Genomic DNA, 6,841 nt, shown 5'->3' with positions numbered 1-6,841 from the left:
AACCTTCTACACCTGGGCTTCCAAAAATAACGATGGGAGTGAGACATGAGACTGGCCTTCTTCAAAGCTCAGAAATTGTAGACATTTTCAATTTCTCTTTATGAGCACTTCCTTAGGCATAGATACAACATCCAAAACACTCATTTATCTTCTACTATTTATAGAATTAACATTATTATTTCCATGTTTTCAAAGCCATCTGACAGTCAAAGCATTCCTTAATCATTTGTATGAAAGAGAACTGAAAAATCATTACTGGAGCTCTCTCAAAACATTCTCAACAAAGCAGTAAATATTTCATTCTGTGCAAAACTCAGTTTATTAAATCTTTATTCATCTTGCAACCAAATCAGAGGTTAATAACTAAGGTGTTACCAATTTCAGTGGTCTGGTCCCTCAGTTTTTAAAACATTTGCACAATTTTCACTTAATTAGTAATACCCACCCCCTTCCATTCCCTCAACCAACAGGGGAAGAAATGAATGTAAATTCTGGAATAGAAAGTGTTCTGGAAAATAATCCTGTCAGTCATACTGATAGCTAGAATGATTTTCCAATTTTTATGGCTGTCATAACAGCAGCCTGTGATTTGAAATCTTATAGAAGCAGGAAAGCCACGTTTGACGCTGTGCTTGGAACGCCTATGGGATGAGAGACAGCTGCGATCCGTTGCTGCCACCAGCAGGCCACTCTCACAAAATGATATTTTCCCCTGGGCTCTCGGCTTTGTTTCCATCTCCTCTACAGATATTTCTTGAACACAAGATTCCTTAATCAGGGTAAATAATTATTATGTAAGTGCTCAGTCGTTCAGTCGTGTCCAACTGTTTGCAACCCCACTGACTGTAACCCACCAGCTTCCTCTGTCCATGGGATTCTCCAGGCAAGAAAACTGGAGTGAGTTGCCATTTCCTTCCCCAGGGGATCTTCCCAACCCAGGGATGGAACCTTGCGTCTCCTGCATTGGCAGATGGATTCTTTACCACTGCGAATAATTATAACCTAATAACAAATCTCTTTCATATGGAGCCTCAGTAACAATTTTTAAAATATCTACTATATATGATTTTTTCTTTTCGAAATAGGTCTAGTTTTTTTTCCTTCTCTTCTATTCTTACTTCCATTTTTCTTCATAAGTGCCTAAACTCTTGCTTTTTGGAGGTAATTTTTCTGGTAAATGTACCTTGAGAACATGTGATCTGACTGCTACAAGACATTCCTTAAATTTTCATTTAGCTTACAGGTTTAAGGCTGGAGAATACAAGTGCATTCCAAAGCCACGTCATTCTGGGATTATACCCAGCTTCCACCAGGCTTCCCTAGTGGCTCAGTCGGTAAAGAGTGCCCATCAGGATAATGCAAGAATGCATGTTTCTTTGATGACCAGGCAAAAACTGTTACAACCTGGTTAGTAAGTTCTGATTCATCTGCTGTATTCACCATACATTGCACCTTCGAATGTCCATTTATTCCAGTCTTTACAAAATTTCTCTTAATGGAAAAAATTTCAATTCTCTGGAAGACTGTAGAAGGAACCTGGAACAATTCTTTGCTCTAAAAGATAAAAAACTTTGGGAAGATGGAACTAGGACGTTGCCTGAAGAAGAGCCGAAGGCAGTGGAATGAAACAGCGAATACGCTATTCAATAAAGTTCTTGGTGAAAATGAAAACTGTGTCTTTTATTTTTACTTAAAAAACTGAAGGCACTTTTTGGCCAACCCAATGTAAACAAATTAGGTCCCCTGGATGTCCCACTAACACCTGATAACAGCTTTCTTCCCAAGAAATGACAGAAGTGGTATTTCCATGATATTTCTCATAAGATGTAAGTACATGTGATTTCCCTCTAAGCTTTGAAATTTCCTTCTTTTGATGAGTTTGAGAGCAATAAAAGTTATCCATCATTTGTTTCTGTCACCATTAAATGCATTCAAGGTGGAGTGTAACCAACAGGGCTGTTCCCCGTTACAATTAGTGGAAATGGTTTCTCGTCTAGGCCACGACAGTAAGCAAAGCCACGGAGTCTCCTTGCGTGACGCTGGTTGAGACTGATTCCTTGGATGTCTCACTGAGGAGCTTCCATTTGGTACAAGACTGGACAGTGTGAATTCCCACCCAGCATAGCTCTAAAGTCTTGTGGAGGATGGAGATGATGGAAAATAAATTTCAAAAATAATATATGTGTACTTGAATAACTAAATCACCTTGCCGTGCACCTGAAACATTGTAAGTCAACTATACTTCGATAGTATATATACATATACCAAAAAAATAAAGATTGTGTGGATTGATCATTATTAGAGGAATGTGCTTCTGCCCCAATACTCCAGTGAAGAAGGCTCAATGAATATAGCTCCTGCCTCCCTTTGCTCCTTTATTCCCCATAACCCTTGGAAGGAGATGACTGCTACAGCCAGTCTGGACCACGAGGTGGAAGCTGCATGGTAAGAACAGAGGAGCAGCACCAAGCTGGGAGCCAGGGTGACTGAGGTCGCACAGGCCTGGACTACCAACCCAGACCCCAGACTTTTACTTAAGAAATCCACTTCTGCCTCATTTTCACTCCTGTTATTTTGGATTCTCTGATAATCAGAGCCACAGAATGACAGCGGAGTCTAGGAATGCAGGGGCAGGCGGGGATGCAGCCCAGGAAGAGGACTCAGTGAATACGCACAAACAGAACAGGGAAGTGATTGAGGTGAACAAAAAGTAGATGAACGGGGTGGCAGGCAGCGCACATATTCGAGGAACAACCTAGCAAGCCATGAAGTGTATTCAGGTACTAAGACTTACATCCATGTATGTGTATAATGGATCTTCATTAATAAAGCACTTAGAAAAGTCTTTAGCACACAGTAAATAATATAGAGGTGCTACCAACTAAAAATTAAGAAGAATGAATGGGGTGATGGTTAATTTTATGTCAAGTTGGCTAGGGAGGTGACTGGTGTGGGGCCAAAGCCCCTGCTCAAACCCCAGTTGTTTAGTAAATCACTAGTCTAGAGTTTGTGGTGAAGGTACCTTTTAGATACGATTAAGATTTACCATCAGTTGATTGTAAATCAGACGGAAATACCAGAGCACCTTATCTGTCTGCTGAGAAGCCTGCATATGGGTCAAGAAGCAACAGTTAGTACCAGATACAGGACAACGGACTGGTTCAAATGGAGAAAAGCTGTATATTGTCACCCTGCTTATTTAACTTCTAAGCAGAGTACATCATGAGAAATGCCAGGCTGGATGAATCACAAACTGGAATCAAGATTGCCAGGGACAATATCAATAACCTCAGATATGCAGATAAAACCACTCTAATGGTAGAAAGCAAAGGGGAACTAACTAGAGAGTCTCTTGATGAGGGTGAAACAGGAGAATGAAAAAGCTGGCTTGAAACTCAACATTCAAAAAATTAAGATTATGGCATCCAGTCCCATCACTTTATGGCAAATAGAAGGTGGGAAAGTGGAAGCACTAACAGAATTTAGTTTCTTGGTCTCCAAAATCACTGCGGACAGTGACTGCAGACATGACATTAAAAGACGCTGGCTCCTTGGAAGGAAAGCTATGACCAACCTAGACAGCATATAAAAAAGCAGAGACATCACTTTGCCAACAAAGGTCCGTCCAGACAAAGCTACGGTTTTTCCATTAGTCATGTATGGCTGTGAGAGTTGGACCATAAAGAGGGCTGACTGACAAAGAATTGATGCTTTTGAATTGTGGTGCTGGAGAAGACTCTTAAGAGTCCCTTGGACTGCAAGGAGATCCAACCAGTCCATCCTGAAGGAAATCAGTCCTGAATATTCATTGGAAGGACTGACGCTGAAGCTGAAACGTCAGTACTTGGGCCACCTGCTGCGAAGAACTGACTGATTGGAAAAGACTCTGATGCTGGGAAAGATTGAAGAAAGGAGGAGAAGGGGATGAGATGACAGAGGATGAGATGGTTGGATGGCATAACCGAGCCAATGGACATGAACTTGGGCAATCTCCAGGAGATGGTGAAGGACAGGGAAGCCTAGCATGTTGCAGTCCATGGGGTTGCAAAGAATCAGATGTGACTAAGCTACTGAACATCAACAAAAAAAATAGATTAACCTCCCTAATGTGGGAGAACAGATGGCATTAAGAGCAAAAACTAAAGTTGCCAAAGAAGAAGGAATTCTGCCTCAAAGCTGCAACATTCTGCCTGCTTTTTCCAGCTGCTGGCTTGCCCTAGATCTTGGCTTGTCCCACCAGCCCCCACAATCACATGAGTCAACAGAGAGATAGATAAGATAGACAGACAGCCAGACAGACTGCTCTCATTTTGTTTCTCTAGAGAACAGTAATACAAATGGAAAGTTGGTGGTCCGGTGGTTAAGAATCTGCCATACAATGCAGGGGACACAGGTTCGATCCCTGATCGGGGAACTGGGCTCCCACCTGATGCAAAGCAAATAAGCCTTCTCAACACAACTAGTGAGTCCACGCATCACAACCAAAGATCTCACATGATGCAGCTGAGACCCAAGGCAGCAGAGAAAGAAACCTGCACTAGAAGGTGTTGGAATTTGTTTATTGACAGCCGGGAGGGGAGTTAACGGACCAGAACGGTCAGATGGAAGCCTTGCTCAGCACACCATCACCTCCAATCCTCCTTTCCGCCCAAAGCCACTCTGAAGAATAACGTCTCTGTTCAGTCACCCTCCTTCCCTTGCCACTGATTTAGAGAAGATGAGAAGGACCATAATAGTAACAGTCTACCCCAGCTCTGGAAGTAAATCCTTAGAGGCACAAGGTATCTTTTAGAGGGTGACAAAAATGTTCTAGGGTAAGAGAATGGTGATCACTGAGCAACATTTTTTAATACAATATTAATAAGTGGAAAATTCTGAATGAGATGGGAATACCAGATCACCTGACCTGCCTCTTGAGAAACCTGTATGCAGTCAGGAAGTAACAGTTAGAACTGGACATGGAACAACAGACTGGTTCCAAATAGGAAAAGGAGTACGTCAAGGCTGTATATTGTCACCCTGCTTATTTAACTTCTATGCAGAGTACATCATGAGAAACGCTGGGCTGGAGGAAGCACAAGCTGGAATCAAGATTGCCAGGAGAAATATCAATAACCTCAGATATGCGGATGACACCACCCTTATGGCAGAAAGTGAAGAAGAACTAAAGAGCTTCTTGATGAAAGAAGAGAGTGAAAAAGTTGGCTTAAAACTCAGCATTCAGAAAACTAAGATCATGGCATCTGGTCCCATCACTTCATGGCAAATAGATGGGGAAACAGTGGCTGACTTTATTTTTATGGGCTCCAAAATCACTGCAGATGGTGATTGCAGCCATGAAATTAAAAGACGCTTACTCCTTGGAAGGAAAGAAGGAAAGTTATGACCAACCTAGATAGCATATTCAAAAGCAGAGACATTACTTTGCCAACAAAGGTCCGTGTAGTCTAGCTATGGTTTTTCCAGTGGTCATGTATGGATGTGAGAGTTGGACTGTGAAGAAAGCTAAGCGCTGAAGAATTGATGCTTTTGAACTGTGGTGTTGGAAAAGACTCTTGAGAGTCCCTTGGACTGCAAAGAGATCCAATCAGTCCATCCTAAAGGAGATCAGTCCTGGGCGTTCATTGGAAGGTCTGATGCTGAAACTCCAATACTTTGGCCACCTGATGTGAAGAGCTGACTCATTTGAAAAGATCCTGATGCTGGGAAAGATTTAAGGCAGGAGGAGAAGGGGACGACAGAGGATGAGATGGTTGGATGGCATCACCTTCTTGATGGACATGGGTTTAGGTGGACTCTGGGAGTTGGTGATGAACAGGGAGGCCTGGCGTGCTGCAATTCATGGGGTCGCAAAGAGTGGGACACGACTGAGCGACTGAACTGAACTGAGCTGAATAAATGGCACTGGGTCATTCACTTTAAAATGATTGGTTTTTATGTTACGTGAACCTTACTTCAATAAATTACTTTCAATAGTGAATTTTATGTTATGTGAATTTTTCCTCAAAAATATTTCCACCTCCTTCCTCTGGGACGGGAGCTTTGAGCCTGTTATAGAAAGCAGGGTTCCTTTCCCTGCCTCCGCATCACAGCTTTCCCAGGGAAGCATTTCCTTGCAGGCAAGATAGAGGTCAGTATTACATCCACTTGGGTAACAGACCTCAAGCTAAGTCCACCAAGTAAGCTGTTCTCGATAATAAAAGTGGTACCTTAGCCTCCATATTTTCTCTTTATTTCTCAACCTTGAAAGGTATAAAGGCTGAAGGACCCCCCAGTAACTGAGGTTGTTCACACCCCCTCAGTCTTACGTCCCATGACCACATGCTCCCCAAATGCAGACTGGGTGGGGCATCTGGAGGCCTTGCCCGGAGTCAGGAAGCTTCTGCTCCATTTTACAGGACAGGGTTTCTTGTTCCCCGTCCTGCATATTGTTGTACGGTTGCTAAGTCGTGTCCGACTCTTTGCAACCCCATGGACCGTAGTCCGCCAGGCTCCTCTCTTCATGGGATTTCCCACACAAGAATGCTGGAGCAGGTTGCTCTTTTCCTCTCCAGGGGATCTTCCTGACCCAGGGATCGAACCTGTATCTCCTGCTTGGCAGGCAGATGCTTTACCGCTGAGCCAGCTGGGAAGCGCTCACCCTGTGTATAAGGAAACCTCACAGCAGTCTGTCGTGTCTTGTGTTTGTCGATCTGCGCAACCTGAGCAGAACAGGAGGTGCAATCAGACCAACGGCATTGGTGAGAAAGCAGCATTTCCACACTGTCCTGTGCCAGTAGAAACATCGATGTGGACCAAGTTTTCCCATCAAGTTAAGGACAAAGACCACAGTGAAGATGAG

At 43.2% G+C, this 6,841-nt stretch overlaps 1 non-coding gene across 1 annotated transcript; it reads right to left on the bottom strand.

Annotated features, from left to right (window-relative positions):
* Window positions 1–6,560: 6,560 nt before the first annotated feature.
* On the bottom strand, window positions 6,561–6,631 carry TRNAG-GCC (transfer RNA glycine (anticodon GCC)). The gene has a single exon. It is a non-coding gene; the product is annotated as a tRNA-Gly (tRNA).
* Between the last annotated feature and the right edge of the window lie 210 nt (window positions 6,632–6,841).

Source organism: Bubalus kerabau, chromosome 14 (genome assembly GCF_029407905.1).
Source record: "Bubalus kerabau isolate K-KA32 ecotype Philippines breed swamp buffalo chromosome 14, PCC_UOA_SB_1v2, whole genome shotgun sequence".
Lineage (NCBI taxonomy): Eukaryota > Metazoa > Chordata > Mammalia > Artiodactyla > Bovidae > Bubalus > Bubalus kerabau.
This window is presented reverse-complemented; position numbering and strand designations above follow the sequence as displayed.